At 35.5% G+C, this 18,146-nt stretch overlaps 1 long non-coding RNA gene across 1 annotated transcript; it reads right to left on the bottom strand.

Annotated features, from left to right (window-relative positions):
* Window positions 1-16,150: 16,150 nt before the first annotated feature.
* Window positions 16,151-17,585, bottom strand: LOC127854836 (uncharacterized). Its single transcript, XR_008037127.1, has 3 exons — window positions 17,061-17,585; window positions 16,707-16,915; window positions 16,151-16,388 (listed from the first exon to the last, which is right to left on the bottom strand). It is a non-coding gene; the product is annotated as an uncharacterized LOC127854836 (long non-coding RNA).
* Window positions 17,586-18,146: the final 561 nt, after the last annotated feature.

Below are 18,146 nucleotides of genomic sequence, written 5' to 3'. Positions count from 1 at the left end.
CATAAAACCTGAACAGACTGCGAGTTACTCACAGGCTGTTCTGGTTTAATGCTGGTTGCAAAAGCCATTATCACTTAGCTTCTTATAGGGGAAAGGGTTATAATGGCCATTAGCATGACCATGTTTTTATCATGATCAACCATTTTTTCAATTAGTTAATTTCACAGATGTTTATTCTTTTCATCACTATTTATATTTTAAATTATATCATATTATTGGTTAATGAACTATTGGTTCATTAAATTAATAATGAAATAATTTAATAAACAGTTAATGCACAACAAATGGCCAATTACATACATTGTGTATATGAACTTACGTTCATGAATTGGTCTGTATGTTCATGAACAATAGCTCATGGTTTGGGCCATGAATTTGACTAGTAATTCATAAACAAATCATTTACTATAGTTAACCTTTTCCCACTCGGAAGCAAAGTGAAAACCTGCAAGTAACTCGCAGTCTGTTCAGGTTTTATGCTGTTTGCTGCTCATCAGTATCTAAGGTAAGGAAATGAAGCATTTAAAACTTGAATCTAGTAAGAAAGGTCTTTTGTCTAATTTGATTTTCTAAGAGACTTCAAATGCGTACAAGTGTGTCTTTAAGTGGTAAAGGATTAAGTTAATGAACAAAGTTGCCATTTGTTGTGAATGAAGTCCAATGAACTGTTCACAATGTTTCACAGGAGAACGTGCAGTGGCATATATCATATTAAGTGTTTCCTCTTTCACAAAGAGCACTTAGCAATCTTGACAAATTTAACATTTTTGCCGTTATGTTCAATTGGTTGCCAGACTGCCTGTCTTTGCACTTTACGAGTATGTAGCAAAGTTGTCCTAACACAATTTACCAAAAATAAATAAGACAAATAATGTCTACATTAGAATGACAAAACATGGCGCCTGCTTTCTAGGAAAATGTGAGAATTGTTCAATCAGCTAAATATTGAAAATGTTATATTTTGAAATTGAATTAGTTTTGAAAACAGCAATCAAATTTGTCTGCAAATGTCAGAAAATGTTTGCTGTGTAACTAATTTTTTAAAAATCAAGTTACTTTCTGATTTTTCTGAACAATGCCCTCATATAATCCAATAACATCCCATGACATTTACTAGCATTTTCCTTTAACATACTGTCTGGCTTTTTTTGCTGTGATGCTACATTTTTTTAATGCATTGAACATTCTTTTAAAAAAACTTAAAATAAAAAGTTGATCGTAACAAGGCAATTCTTTTGGGGGTTAAAAAACAAAAGTCTAGCAAAATAAACATTTTGTATATGGCGATATAAATAACAAGAGGGCCATGAGACCTAAGGCACAAAAGTTGTAATTATAATAGATGACTTAAGTGAAATGAGGAGAAATAAATAAATAATACAAGAAAATGTTGAGTTTTAATAGCTCAAAAGTACTGTGGATTTTGATAAAGAACATGTACAAAATATATTTTTAAAAATAGACACAAGAAAGGGGGCCGGCCACCATCTGCACCACCCACCTTCTGCGCTGTCTTGCCGCTGTGCCTGACCAAAATCCTGGGGAAGTCCCTGATAGCAATATAAGGAAATTGCATCCCCCCCCCCCCTTTGAAATCAGCTTGGATATCATTAGAACAAAATGTTCTAACCAAGTTTCAAGAAGATTGGACAATAAATGTGGCATCTAGAGTGTTAACAAGGTTTTACAGTAGCCATATAAGGAAAAATTCCCCGCCCCATGGCGACCATGTTTTTAACAGACCGGAACCATTTTCAAACTCATCCAAGATATCATTAGAACGTATGTTCTGACTAAGTTTCATGAAGATTGGTCAATAAATGTGACTTCTTGAGTAAGATCGAGCAAGGTTCTACTTTAGGCATATAAGGAAAACTGCCACGACCCCTGGCAGCCATGTTTTTCAACCAACTGCAACCATTTTCCAACTCTTCCAAGATATCATTGGGACACATGTTCTGACACATGTTCTGACCCAGCTTCATGTACATTGGACAATAAATGTGGCCTCTAGAGAGTTAACAAGTTAAATGTTGACACAGCAGAATGGACAACACACAACGGACGATGCACAAAAAGCAATCACAAAGGCTCACCAAGAGCACAATGAGCTCAGAATGATTTTTATTTTGAACTTTCAGAAACTTATAATTAATCTGGTGTCAACATCTGCTCATGCCATACGAATAAGTAACCTTCCTTTTACGAATTTTTGGTACAGCTTTGAAAACCGACTAAACATTTTCAAAGAAAACTTGTTTTTTAACTAACCAAGATCAGAAAGTTCATAATATTTTATTTATTTATTTTAAACAAAGCCCCTACAAACATGTTATGACAATATTCAACAATGTGCATGAATACACCGCATTTTCTATTTATAATCATCAAAGATATATTTGTACATAACTGGGACTTGCAAGTCCATGTCTGTACAAACAGACCTAATTTATCATGGACTTTTATCCATATGGTTTTCAAGTCTTTTGATGCACAGGTATAGGAGGGATGCAAGAGCAGTTGCTTATTTGTTGACAGTTTCAAAATTTGAAAATGGTTATTAATAGTCACTTAAAAGAATGTTTAATTCAACTTTATTGTGTGCATGGTAACCCCTGATAAAAGACCTCATTAACAAATTTAATCTCTGGGAATATCAGTTACAGCAAACTACAATCATGTAAACAGAATGGAAGGTTTGACATCCATCCTGTGTTCTTGAGGTCCATGGCGGCATGGAAGGTCAAGTTATGCGAGACTTATAATTGCTTTTTATGTTCAGTTCTTTATATGCCCACATTACAAAATGAAAATAAAGAAAAGCAAAAAAAATATTGCAATAATTGTTATACACTGTAACTCCAATATAGCGCGGTCAATGGGGTCCAAGCCGCGAAACAGCGTTATAACGGATCCGCGTTATAGGTTTTTAGCTCATTAACTGCAGGGCGCTATAAAAAAAAACAGGTATAGAATAGCCTATAATATAGGTCATGTATATTGCCATGCTGTGTTGACGCAAATACATGCATATAAACCGAATCGTATCGATAACAGTATACATACCGCTTTTCTTATGTGCACATTTATCCGATAATCCAATAAAATTGCAACATCACTTAAAAATAATAATGTTGAACATTAATGACGATATATGTTTAAGAAATTCGTAAACACAACCGTACGCATAGATCTATATGCCATTTTCAGAAGTGTTAAGAGTACAGTGCATTATGGTGCAGATATTTCATTGGACGAGCGACTTTAAATTTAGATTGAATGCAATACGACTCATGTACAAAAAATGTTTTATTGCGTCATACGCATGCAAAAAACGTGTTTCCCGGGGACTTTCTGATACCGCGCGAAAATGAAAGTGAAACTCTGTTAACAATTGCCGGTACACTGCGTTCGCATGTAAATAAATCGTCTGCATTATTTAATTTCTTATACACGAACTGAAAGATTAAATGACATAATACTAGAATGATAATGAAATGACAGAAAAAGTTGTTTTATACAGTAGGCAGTATATTTCACAGCCGCTCATTTAACATAGTCAAACTGCAACCATATCAAAGTAAGAATGTTTCAATCGTTTTGAATTTTTTGAATTGTATAACTATCCCGCTTGCACTTAACTTATGGAAGTTATCGCACTGAACCGCTCTGATGAGGAATACATGTAATAAACACTGACACGCGAGTTTTTCACACCTTTATTGACATTACACAACAGATTAACACCAATTAGCTGTCGGTGTTGTTTAACCTCGAGGCGATTATAATCGGTTCAACGGACGGTTGAATAAAGCAATCAACATGACTGTGATTGCCGCCATCTTTGAATTGTCTGAAAATACATGAAGTTGCATAATACGGATTTGAATCAGAAATCAAATGGACGGTTGGAGAAAAAATGGGATCCAAGCACCCTCCGCGTTATATTGGATTCAGCGTTATAACGGAGCGCTTTATATTGGAGTTACAGTGTAATTCCAATATTAAAACATTTGAATATACCTTGCAATCCCCACTTTTTGTATTCAAAAACGTGTTACACCCAACTGCATGATGATTACCAGAAATCTGACTCTTCTAATCTTAAATTTGTCATTGCCTTTCAACACCTATACACCCTGTAGAACTTTACCTTTCAGATATTTATCACTCCTCATCAGCTCTATCATTTTTTTTATGAGCCTTTCTTTGGGAAAACCGAGCTTATCCCATACTCTCGTAGTATCCGTCCTCCACATAGTATGGTGCCTTTAACGAAAAACCTTCAAGAAGTGCTGGAAAGTTGATGTTTTTTTTCAATTTTTAGAAGTTGTTATTTATTTAATGGTTATCCTTGACTACATGTATTATGACCATCATTCTCATGACTTCCGGTGTTCGTTGGAAAGTAGGTCATGTTTATACCAGGGTGATACAATGATTTTTAATTACGTTACACACAATGATGTTTGTTTGTTTATGGATTATTATCAAATGTTTTATATGCGGCTTATTTTTTAATAACATGTAAAATTATTTTAAGAACAACATGAGCAAGAATTTCTTTTTCCATTTAGTTCCTTTTTTTTTAAACAAGCACCTGCGCATTGTAACAAATCTTAGCAACCAATCAGAAGGGCGGATACTATGAGACAATTGTACATGTAAAAGATTACTACAGGGAGCTGAGTCTAGCCCCTATTTTGTCAAAACATTGCTGATTTAAATGCAGTTTTCGTTGTTATGTCCAAGAATACATATGTAACTTATATAGATTGACATATAACACATGCGTGTTTTTGTATTTGTTCACTTCCAAAATGTACATACGTATTCAATAAGAGGGCTGATAACATGGATAGACATGATTATGCATGTGCTTAAAGTATCCTCCCACTAAAAACAACACTTCCGGTCTAAAGTGCTAAAAAGAGACTTCCTGTCAACAACAAAATACCATACAAGTGGAATGTTTTGTCCTTCAATTGTATGTGCAGACTGCACTGGCTTATCTCGGACTACACTGTTAACATGCATTTAGCCCCGTTTTCCTAGAAAGCAGATCACATATTTACTGCTAGCAGTTAAAAAGAGAAACATCCTACCTTAAAACTTAGTCCCATTCAGTTTACCCATAAAACTGGAAATTCCATTTCATAATTTCAACCCAACAGAAAAACTTGATTCTTACCTGGAAAATGTAAAGATGCGTTGCTGAGACAAAGTTGTTAAAAGTTCAGGGAGAATGAATATACCATTCATAAGAACAGAAATGAAAGCTTTTCAAATAATATAAATGATCCAGTGTGCCAAATTTCTGTTAAACGCATCAAAAAGAAGGAAGGTCATGACTTATATATACTACACCCTTCTCAAATGAAGCATTCCATCACATATGTTGAAGCAGTTGCCATGACCAACATTACTTTACAATTCATATAAGCCTCACTTTGGGAAAACAGGGCTTAATGCATGTGAGTATAGTGTAGTTCCAGATTAGCCTGTGTTGTTTGCACCGGTTTAAGGGATAACACTATCTACATAAACTGGACTTAAGCTAAGAAGAGGTTTGCCTTATAACGTTAAATATCATAAAGCAGAAAGTCTGTGCTAATGAGCACTCTGACATCATGTGCCTCGTTTTAGGAAAACTGGGCTTTATGCATGTGCATATATATATAGGTGTCATCTGGGATTGGCCTGTGAAGTCAGCGCAGGCTAATCAGGGACAACATGTTTCATTTAAAGGGAGTCTCTTTTAAACTTAAATCAATGTATTGCAGAAAGTGTCGTCCGTGATAAACGTGTGCTGACTGCACAGGCTACTCTGGGACAACACTTTACAAACATGCATTAAGCCCTGAATGAGACTCTTCCAGTATTCATATGAGCCGCCCTCTGTGAAAAAGGGGTTTAAAGCATGTGTGTAAAGTGTCGTCCCAGATTAGCCTGTGCAGTCCGCACATTAATCAGGGACGACACTTTCAGCCTAAATTGGATTTTTGCAAAGAAGAGACTTCTTTTAAATGAAAAATGTCATACAAGCGGAAAGTGTCGTCTCTGATTAGCCTGTGCGGACTGTACAGGCTAATCTGGGACGACACTTTACACACATGCATTAAGCCCAGTTTTCTCAGAACGCGACTCATATCATCTCTGACAGTGCCTTCAATATCACAGGGAACTTCAAACAAGAATGCTACAGTAGACAGCTACAGGTTTCCTGAGCCATTATCAGCCAAAAATTAACAGGAAAGCAAATTTTAATGGCAGCTGCACTTTATCAACTCAGGATTTTTGCAAAAAATCAAACACCAAAGCTCTCTATGGAGGGATGTTATGAGATCCACAAAGCCAGATGCAAGATGTTGGATGTTTAGCAATTCTCAAATATGACATGTGTTATGAAAGAAAGCATTATAACTTAATACTAGGATTGAAAAAACATTAACTTTGTGTTTTTACACCTTTAAGTTTATTGTGTATTTCCTGTTCAAAGAATACACTGTAAATCCAATACAATGCGCTCAGTTAAAATGCTGAATCCCATATATAACGCGGGTGGATCTTGGCTTTTTTCTCTAACCTTCCATTTCAGTCTAGAGCGTTTTCTGGACATTCAAATATGTGGTGTCCATTGTGCTGATTGCATAATGGCTCAATTTTGATTGATCCGAGACTAACCATAACTGTAGAATTGACAATTTAAGTGTGATTATCTATTGTTTGGTGCAATACAGGTGTGAAAATATCAAGCGTTTCATGTATGTGCTATCGATCTTTTGAATAATTGACAGGTTTTAACAAGTTTTATGATACACTTTTCACTTTATTGCTATTTTATAATAGACATTATGAATTTAAATATTGTCTGCTAAAATGCAATTGAAAACGTAACAGGCACAGAGATATTAAATAAAAAATCAAGACGATTAGTTCCATCTAAATGTAGGGTAATAATTATTGTTTACAGAAATTCACCTTCATTTTCACGCGATATTCAGGAAATCTCTGGGAAGCACGTTTTTTGCATGACTGAGTATGACGCAATAAAACAATGTTTGGTATCCTATTGCATTAAATCTAATTAGATCTAACTCATACATTGGCTGTTACAATTAAATGTTAACAGTGCCATAATGCACTGTTCATTTTACACGTCCAAAAAATGGAATATTTTTGCGTTTATGAAATTCTTAAACACATTTATTGTCATAAATGGTCAGAATTTTTTTTTTAATTGATGTATAAATTATATTGGATTATCAGATATATGCGCACATGAGAAAAACGGCATGTATACAGCTATCAATACAGTAGGGTTTATATGCATGTATTTGCGAATGATCACACACACAACCTTGCAATATTTATGAATGCTCTGAACATATAAAGCGTTTATAACGCTGTCTTGTGACTTGAACCCCATCATCCGCGTTATATTGAAGTTACAGTGTATATGTTTTCTTTTTTAATGCATGTACCTAGAACGCCAGCTAGAATTTGAAAAGGGCACGTGGGGCTTTTTTGTCAAAAGGGCACTAAATTCCATGCGCAGTATTTTGTCAAAAGGGCACTTTCGAGCGCGCTGGCGTTTCTAAAATGCTTCCTGTTGCATGTTTATTTATATGTTAATACTATTAAACCATTCAAATATAATGTCCACAACGAGGAATAAATTAATTACAATATAATTACAGATTTATTAATAATTTTTTTTTTTAAGGGCAGGGGGGCCCTAGGAAGGGCAGGGTGGAGGTTAGGAGGGGCAGGGCGGGGCGCCCTTCAATTTAGGCCTAGCTGGAGCACTAACATGTACCAATTATTAAGAAATATTTAAACTGAATTGTTGCTAAAATTTTTATAGTAAAGTATAATAATACCATGAAATTATCAGATACAATAATGCGTTAAATTTTGATAACATTTGATGATAAAACATAAATTATCAGAAACAATCTTTCTGAGAAAATAAGAAAATTGAGAGGGTTTATAATGCACATTATGTTTCGATTGAATCACAACAGTTTATTAAATTTTTTAGATATAGAGCTGTGAACATTTGTATAAAGAGTTATTTTATATGAAAGAATAACATGCCTGTTGCTTAATATTTACCTCTTAAAATTATATGCAACAATTTAAAAAAAAATCTAAACCTAATTTACAATGCAACAACATGCGAGATATCTTATTCAATGAAACATTTAATACGTGTGAAAAGAGCATTAAACTATTATAGCAATTACAAAAATCAAAGAGCAATAGCAAAAAATACAACAAACCCTTACCTGGATTAGAACCATTCAGCCAGACAGTGTAAGATCCAGGATGAGGAAAAGTGAATTCTGCTATTGGGGCATTGCTGTACTGACTTGGGCCTCCCAGTGAAAACTTCCAAGTAAAATATACATCCCCGGTTTCCATGGTAGTACCTTTATAAAATGTAAACATCACCGCTTAAGTAATTGCACCTGGATTTTCATATAAACACTGGCTCAAGGGTTGGCTGCTTCTCTAGATTGAAATTATTTAAAATATCAATTAACATATCAATTAACATAAAAAAATAAAAAGGCACTCATTGGTGATAGGTGTTATAATAAAATTTTATGACTTATTAAAAAATTAATTACCGTAAATTCGCGAATATAATACGCCCTCGTGTTTAATACGCACCCCCAACTTTGGTCCAAATTTTTTGGTAAAAATTCAAAATCCGAGTAAAATACGCACTAAAAAATTCAGTGTCCGAAATCGGCCATGACACTGTCATTTCCGAAAAAAATGTATTCACACTTGTTAAAATAAAATTTCAGATTGAAGATTCCTGTTTAAAGTGATCGCTGTCATTTGTTCTCCCACATGTTAAATGTCTTTATATATTTTCTCCATTAAGTTTATTTGAACGTATTATTTTAAACAATAACGACATTTAGAGCAATACCGGTAATTATTGACCATATCGGCAAGCTATTGCATTCCCAGTACACATTACTTTCGACAGTGTTTACACCCACTCTAATTTTCGCGCGCTTTTAGACAAAGACTTGACAGGAAAATACATAAGAAATAGATTTGCTAGCGTAAGCGTCGGGTAAGCAACAAAATGGGGAAAATATATTTTTGTGTTGTGAAAATAGCAAACCAATTTGGCGTTATCACACATCTGTTTCACAGTGCTACCCCGGTATATTGATCGCGATGTGTTATCGGGCCGTTGTCATGACAGTTGCATAATAAATATCTGTCTATTGTTTATATTACCGTTGATTGTTTTATTAACGCAAACATATGGTTAATTTGATACCAATGTGACAATTTTGAGACAATTCTTTCTAAGACAAATGGTTGCCCTGAAAAGGGCTGTTTTTTGTTTCTCGTTAGTGACGAGTTGATCACAGGTCACTTTCGTCGAACCCCTCGAAATCGCTCTCTTCATCGTCGCTTTGGAAAAAGCGAGCAATTTCTTCTGAAGACATGCCTTGCGGATCAACATCCGTGTAGACATGTTGCCATGTGCCTCTGCATAGGAAATAGCAGCAAGCTTTTGCTTGGCAGTGTACGATGTACGTACTTTGCCCATTTCGACAATTACAAGATCGGCGCTAAAAAGTGCCTTTTTCGACAATTGCAAGATCGGCGCTAAAAAGTGCCTTTTTCGACAATTTCAAGACAAATATTTTTTAAAGATTTGCGTGATTTGGAGCTGTTCTGATCGCAGTTGATGCTGTAGATTTGACGATATGTAGTCTGTAGATGTTTGGAAGATAATGTTGGCCACTGCTAAGTTCTTGTGTTTATAAAGACCCTTGACGGTAAGTGTCAATAAGTGTCAATTAGCAATCGTTTACTCAGGCCCCTAGATCGGGACCCTTTTTGTCAACACCTCGAATACACGGGTCCCGCTGACAAGCGATGGCCCTTCTCAGCACCTTTACCGATAACACATGGGCCACCTGCTGACACCCGGGTCAAGCAGTCAGCAAAAGAACGAAACAGAGACGCTGTTTATTTATAACATTTAATTCCATTTGACAATATTCAGAAAGATGATAATTATAATTATAAAATAATAAGTATTATTATTATTATTATATATATAATATCGATGGTTGGTCTATTTAGCATGTACGGTACTATACGGTGTAGCCGTGACAATTACCGTTGCACAGTTGCCCCCCTTTGATGTAATTGTGTAATTCAAAATGGCTTACGCGCAGCGAATTACAACGATTAAGTTGAACATTTTCACAGGAAATTTTTGTTCTGATCTAAATTCGTATATTATACGCACCCCCTACTTGAAGAAAAATTTGGCAGGTAAAAAAGTGCGTATTATATTCGCGAATTTACGGTAACATAAAAACTGTTTCTTTGTTCTAGTGGGGTTGGTATTCATTAAACATGTTCATCATGGTAAAAAAATATCTTCAAATATTTGTATTTCTCTTCTTGTGCAAATTTTATTATCAAATACATATCACTAGTTTTTGTACACATCGACATTATCAAGTTACTTGTGAAAAAATCTGTTCAGAGGCAATGTTTACAAAGATCAGCAAACAATTTATTCTTAATTCATTTTTACTTCAATATTACAGTTTGTTGCAACCAGAACCACAACATTTCAGTAAATGGACACCATTGTTTATGTACAGTTTGTTTGTCTCATATGCTTCAAGCAAAACATAATACTTAGTTCTTTTTGACTTAAATGCTTCAAGCATTAATAACGAGTACATAATTATGAACAGCTTAAAGGAGGGTCAGTAGCTGGGAGTTTGATTATTTCAACTGAACAAATACTGAAAATATCATTAATATCCATGGGACTCATTAATGTTCATGGGACTCATTAATGTTCATGGGACTCATTAATGTTCATGGGACTCAGTAATGTTCATGGGACTCATTAATGTTCATGGGACTCATTAATGGTCATGGGACTCATTAATGTTCATGGAGCTCATAAATTGAATGTTCATGGGACTCATTAATGTTCATGGGACTCATTAATGTTCATGGGACTCATTAATGTTCATGGGACTCATTAATGTTCATGGGACTCATTAATGTTCATGGGACTCATTAATGTTCATGGGACTCATTAATGTTCATGGGACTCATTAATATTCATGGGACTCATTAATGTTCATGGGACTCATTAATGTTCATGGGACTCATTAATGGTCATGGGACTCATTAATGGTCATGGGACTCATTAATGTTCATGGAGCTCATAAATTGAATTTTCATGGGACTCATTAATGTTCATGGGACTCATTAATATTCATGGGACTCGTAAATATTCATGAAAAATTAATTGTTTATGATGTTGTGGGTAGACCTATCCACAAAATTTAAGAACTCAATCAATAATTTTGCCGAATGTTTGAATTTTTAAAGACAGAATTACAGAAAGCATGAAATACACTTTAGTAACCAATGCAATCCACACAAACAACCAGCTTTTGTTTGGCAATCAAGACCAATCCAGATACTGCATGAATGGGGTTACAATACACTCTGCACTTCGCTGACACATGAGATTTCATGTAAAACACTAATGCAGTATTTGTGTATTATTATCATTTACATTATTTAGGTAGAACAGACTACTTCATGCTAATTGTTGACACTTTTCATGCCCATTAATAGTGTAAAATGTATTTTTTAGCGATGTTGTATTTTAATCAGCAATCACAGGGCAGATCAAAGGAAATAAAAGCAATTAAAAGATAACGATGTGTCATTAACACCTGATTTAAATTGTTTCTGTGCTTTTATTATTATCAGGCAGTTAAAAACAGAACCATGAGCATGTGTGCTAAGGTGAGCTAAAACAAGCTGTGTTTGTGAAACACAATGTCCCCCTATATGATGTTTGACATTGTAGGATGACCTTGACCTTGTGAAGGATGACCTTGACCTTGACCTTTCACCTCTCAAAATGTGCAGCTCCATGAGATACACATGCATGCCAAATATCAAGTTGCTATCTTCAATATTGCAAAAGTATTCGTTGCTATCTTCAATATTGCAAAAGTATTCATAAAATAAGCGATTTGGGCCACATATATTTGACCTCTGACCTTGAAGGATGACCTTGACCTTGACCTTTCACCACTCCAAATGTGCAGCTCCATGAGATGCACATGCATGCCAAATATCAAGTTGCTATCTTCAATATTGCAAAAGTATTTATAAAATGAGCGATTTTGGCCACATATAATTGACCTCTGACCTTGAAGGATGACCTTGACCTTTCACCACTCAAAATGTGCAGCTCCATGAGATACACATGCATGCCAAATATCAAGTTGCTATCTTCAATATTGCAAAAGTATTCATAAAATAAGCGATTTTGGCCACATATATTTGACCTCTGACCTTGAAGGATGACCTTGACCTTGACCTTTCACCACTCAAAAATGTGCAGCTTTATGAGATACACATGCATGCCAATTATGAAGTTGCTATCTTCAATATAGCAAAAGTTATTGCAAAATGTTAAAGTTGGCGCAAACAGACAGACCAACAGACAGACCAACAGACAGACCAACAGACAGGGCAAAAACAATATGTCCCCCACTACTATAGTGGGGGACATAAAAAGAAGAAACACAGTGTGTGTTTTTGCATTTTGAGTGCAGAATGGGATATACAGTACAGGCACCGTGTACTTAAACAAAAACACCTGTCTGCGGTGTTCACTTTTCTCGATGGGTGACATTTCCACCCCAGGAAACCCGATACCTTGCGGGTCGTGTAATACCATAGGGGACAGTGCTGTGCATTTTGGCATGAACTTACATAGGGTAAGTAAATTGGAAAAATTAAATTTTTCAAAGTCCAATTTGATACAACTGTGTATTAACATTGATAACAAATGTATTGGCCTACATGTAGAAAAAAATCCTGACAAATTTTCTTTAAAAAATGAGCAAAATGTGGCTCCCTGAAGTAGAAGATTGGGCAAAACGGGCCATGTTCAGGCATTTAGGGGAGAAAAACTGCTTTAATTTGCAAGCCACTACCATTATTAAAGGATTTATACAAACTTTCACATGTCTGCCATAACCTCTCAGCCGGGTTTCTCCAGAAAACTATTTATTGTAGAGAAATTTTCTTTTTATAGTGACCATGTTGGGAAATCATTGATACCATCTGGGGAAGACTAGGAAACCATATGTGGGCAGTGACTTTATAATTCTTTTTCGTAACGAAAAATCTAATTTTCACTCATTTAATGCAATTTCTTTGCTTTGTAGAGGCCTATAGTAAGTGTATGTGGGCACATATGCATACAAATGTACTTTTAATGCTTTTTAATACATTCAATGATATTATTTGGCTTTCATCCAACATCATTTTAGAAACGTGAATCCTTTGTCTTATATATAATGTGGTTATTCAATGTCCACTTTAGATATATAAAACAGCTATCACAATGCTAGTGTTGCCCCCACCCCCACACATTATTATACCGCCACAAAGTATGTTTGGGGGGCTATATAACTACAGTCAACTCTCGTTATCACGAAGTCGGCGGGAACAAGAAAAAATATCGAGATAGCGAGAGTTCGAGATATCCGATAAGGCGTTTTCAAACAAAAAATGAGACGAAAATTTACCTTGTTTTTAGCATCTAAATACCTGCTAAGTGGTCTAACTAAAGCCGTCACCGTGTGGCATAATACTCTCTACCTGATATGTACACGTTTTTACGAGGCACGATTAATTTTGCTATTAAATGCTTAAAACGACGTTTTAAGTATTACAGAATTGCATGAACACATGCAGTTAATTTTTCTAAACTGTCGAGTAAACATCCGGTAAATTTGCTATTTAAAGTTATGATGCAATTGACGTCCAATCAAGACGAGGGTTTTCCATCTGAACATGCGTCAATCACGTTCCGGAATACTGAACTGTACATGTACATTTTGTAGTTTGAAATGCAAAGTTCAATCGATTATTAGTACAGGATCAAATAAAAATGAAAAGCCATTTTGAGTCTTGTCTTATTATCTTTATTACTCAATATCCCCAGAGTAACAGGCCTTACTCAAGTGTTAATGGCTAACGACATTACACACGTGTGATCATTGATGCAATTAACGGATTGATTTCCTACCGCACAGTATCGGGAGCAGCCGGGCGAAGCGGGACGGTGAAGTATCAAAGACAACATTTCTCACCTTTTGCCGACACTGGAACAATTATTCGCACTTCGAGATAAACCTCAGTAAATACGTGTAAAATCGGGACTCGGGACACAATTTTATATTGAGATATCGAATTATTCGACATAACGAAAATCGAGATATGAGATGTTTATTTATATTGATAAAGAAGGAAAAAAGTTGGGACATTGAGCTTACTTCGACATATCGAGAATATCGAGATATCCGATGTCGAGATAACGAGAGTGGACTGTATATAGGAATCATTTTGTCCCGACTGTCCCTGTCCGAGTATGTTACGTCCATCCCGATTTTTTGTCCGTTTGTCCGCCCGATTTATTTTCATGAAATAAATTTTGAACAAATGAACATACAACATTAAAACTTCATATGTTGATGCAACCTTACTAGCTTTATATCAGGGGTCATAACAGGACCAGATTGCCATTCCTGAAAACAAGCCAGGGGTCTGGCTCTGCAGGCCACCAGCGGGGTCAAGGGGCAGCGCCTTTGTCACGGGGATAAAGGGGGGCTAAGTCCCCCGGACAAAAATTGATTTAAATCATTTTCAGACCCTTCTAAATTGCATTTCCAAGCAGTTTTAAATGCATTTTATTATAGCAAAAGAAAGATTTTTTTCCAAGAATTTACTTATATTTTTCAGCATAATATTATACTACATTAACCCAATATTTTGAAAAAATATCAATACAGGAAAAATTGAAATAAAAAAATAATCATTAAAAAGTACAACCTTAGCCCATAATATAAACAGCACTAAATAATATCACATAAATATATATAATATTAACGATTTCCACCTAAAAACTGATGCTGTTACAAGAAAACGTAATCATAAATTATTCGTCAAGTGGCTAAATTTACCACCCCCCACACACCTGTTCACGCAAAGTAAGATTCACGGTTGTTTTTCTTTGTTCCAATGTCACAGTTTATCAAATTAACTGTTTATGTAAAGAAACAATAAAAATATAAAAAAGTAATTACGTTTATAAGCTTCTAAACATAGGTTACGTGGTCAAAATTTACCTTAAAACTTGGGATTTTTTCGTTGTTACTCCATGTTTATAAACGCATTGTTGATTGGAATTTACAGGATAAATACTAATGTGTCTTGTTCTGATAAAACTGGGCATAATACATGTGCGTAAAGTGTCGTCCCAGATTAGCCTGTGCAGTCCGCACAGGCTAATCAGGGACGACACTTTCCGCCTAAACTTGATTTTCGGTAAGGAGACTACACAGGCTAATCTGGGACAACACTTTAGGCACATGAATTAAGCCCAGTTTTCTCAGAACACGACACTAATAAATTTTATGATATCAGCGCAGGAGTTATCTTCTGTAGAACCGAAATAAACCAAGAATCACTCCTTACCCACCCCCCAACAAAACTCGAATTTTTATTGATCTCAAAACGGACCCTGGTGCCTTGAAATCCGGATTTCCGGATCAATCCGGAATATTACAACCCCTGTTTATATATGCACCCCACCGTCTTTTAGGTCACTAGGTCATAGGTCAATGTCACTTAAATCTCTTATATAAAACTTTATCAAAGACTGTATAATGGAAGTGCTTCCACCTACAGCCTTCAAAATTCATATATTGATGCACCTCAATGAGTTTTACAGGTCAAATCCAGTGTCAGATCACAAGGTCAAATGTCAATGTCCCTTCAACCTCTAATAGAAAACTTTAATGTTGTCTTCAGAACAAAAATGCTTCCATCTGCAATCTTCAGACTTCCTATGCACCTGATCTAAATGAGTTTTACATTATCACACTACATTATTTGGCCATTAGGTCAAAGGTCACTGTGTTGTCTGATAAAGAAACATTACATTGGCCCTTCCTGGGTTCTAAAAACCTCATATGTAGATGCATCAATGAATTTTGCGCAACACATACCGTTATGATCAAAGGTGCAATGGAATATAAATTATAAACAAGAGTTCCGCGGTCGGAGATGACCGCATTGAAGCCGGATTTTTGATTTAAATGACAGGAAAGTACCTTTTGTGTTTTTGTCAATGCAATACTTAAATTACTGAAATATTGTTCAAAGGTCAAAATGAAATGTAAGTACTTTTCAAGGCATGAGCAAACCTTGTGTTATGTTTTGAATGCATATAAAAATTTTAACATTTTAACATTGAAGGTCACAGTGACCTTGACCTTCAAATGAATGACATTGAAATGAGCAGTGGTGATCTTCTAGTACTGGCCAACCTTTATGTCAAGTTTGAAGACTCTAGGTACAAGCATACCAAAGTTATAACATGGAATAAGAACTTTAACATTTTTACCTACCAAAGTTATAAGAACTTTAACATTTTTACATTCAAGGTCACAGTGACCTTGACCTTGAAATGACCAGTGGTCATCTAAGTGTGCTTGCAAACCTTCATGTCAAGTTTGAAGACTCTATGTCCAAGCATACCAAAGTTATAACAATTTTAACATTTTAACATTTAAGGTCACAGTGACCTTGACCTTCAAATGAATGACATTGAAATGACCAGTGGTCATCTTCTAGTACTGGCCAATCTTTATTTCAAGTTTGAAGACTCTAGGTACAAGCATACCAAAGTTATAACATGAAATAAGAACTTTAACATTTTTACATTCAAGGTCACAGTGACCTTGACCTTCAAATGAATGACCTTGAAATGTCCAGTGGTTACTTACTAGTTCTGGCCAACCTTCATGTCAAATTTCAAGACTCTAGGTCCAAGCATACCAAAGTTATAACAACTTTAACATTTTTACATTCAAGGTCACAGTGACCTTGACCTTCAAATGAATGACCTTGAAATGTCCAGTGGTTACTTACTAGTTCTGGCCAACCTTCATGTCAAGTTTCAAGACTCTAGGTCCAAGCATACCAAAGTTATAACAACTTTAACATTTTTATATTGAAGGTCACAGTGACCTTCACCTTCAAATGAATGACCTTGAAATGACCAGTGGTCATCTGTTAATCCTGGCCAACCTTCATGTCAAGTTTGAAGACTCTAGGTCCAAGCATACCAAAGTTATACCATGAAATAAGAACTTTAACATTTTTACATTCAAGGTCACAGTGACCTTGACCTTCAAATGAATGACCTTGAAATGACCAGTGGTTACTAACTAGTTATGGCCAACCTTCATGTCAAGTTTCAAGACTCTAGGTCCAAGCATACCAAAGTTATAACAACTTTAACATTTTTTATATTGAAGGTCACAGTGACCTTGACCTTCAAATGAATGACCTTGAAATGACCAGTGGTCATCTGTTAATCCTGGCCAACCTTCATGTCAAGTTTGAAGACTCTAGGTCCAAGCATACCAAAGTTATACCATGAAATAAGAACTTTAACATTTTCGAGCACGCCGCCCGCCCGCCCGCCCCCCCGCCCGCCCGCCCGACAACATCAATCTATAAGCCGAGATTTTTTCGAAAAAAATCCGGCTAAAAATGCATACTGTAATAAAGTGAGTATAGGTAAAATTTCTTCAACATTCAAACATATTATATCAACATGAGAGCAATTGTTACTCTAAAATCTATCATTGTCATTGCACAAAATCAAAGACTGCTTGTGATTGTAAATTTGTTACAGCAACTAGCTGTAATATGAGCTTTCATTAGTCCCATTTTGGTTGGCAACTTGCATTATTACATCTGCAAGTGGGATAGACAAGAAAAGTTGCTTTTGCTCAGTGTTCCATTTCATCCTCTCAATATATCACATGCATTTAGCAAACATGCTTAGTGTTTTATGGTGGTGTGGTATTAATAACTTATCAAACTTCTTCTCAAGAAGGTCAGATATCTATCTATCTATACTGTCTAACTCCCCTTGTGGTTATTATAATTGACAATATGGTGGACGAACCAGTTATCGAACACATAGGGAATTACGTTAAAATTTAAACACTTAAAATAAC

This window comes from Dreissena polymorpha, chromosome 13 (genome assembly GCF_020536995.1).
Source record: "Dreissena polymorpha isolate Duluth1 chromosome 13, UMN_Dpol_1.0, whole genome shotgun sequence".
NCBI lineage: Eukaryota > Metazoa > Mollusca > Bivalvia > Myida > Dreissenidae > Dreissena > Dreissena polymorpha.
This window is presented reverse-complemented; position numbering and strand designations above follow the sequence as displayed.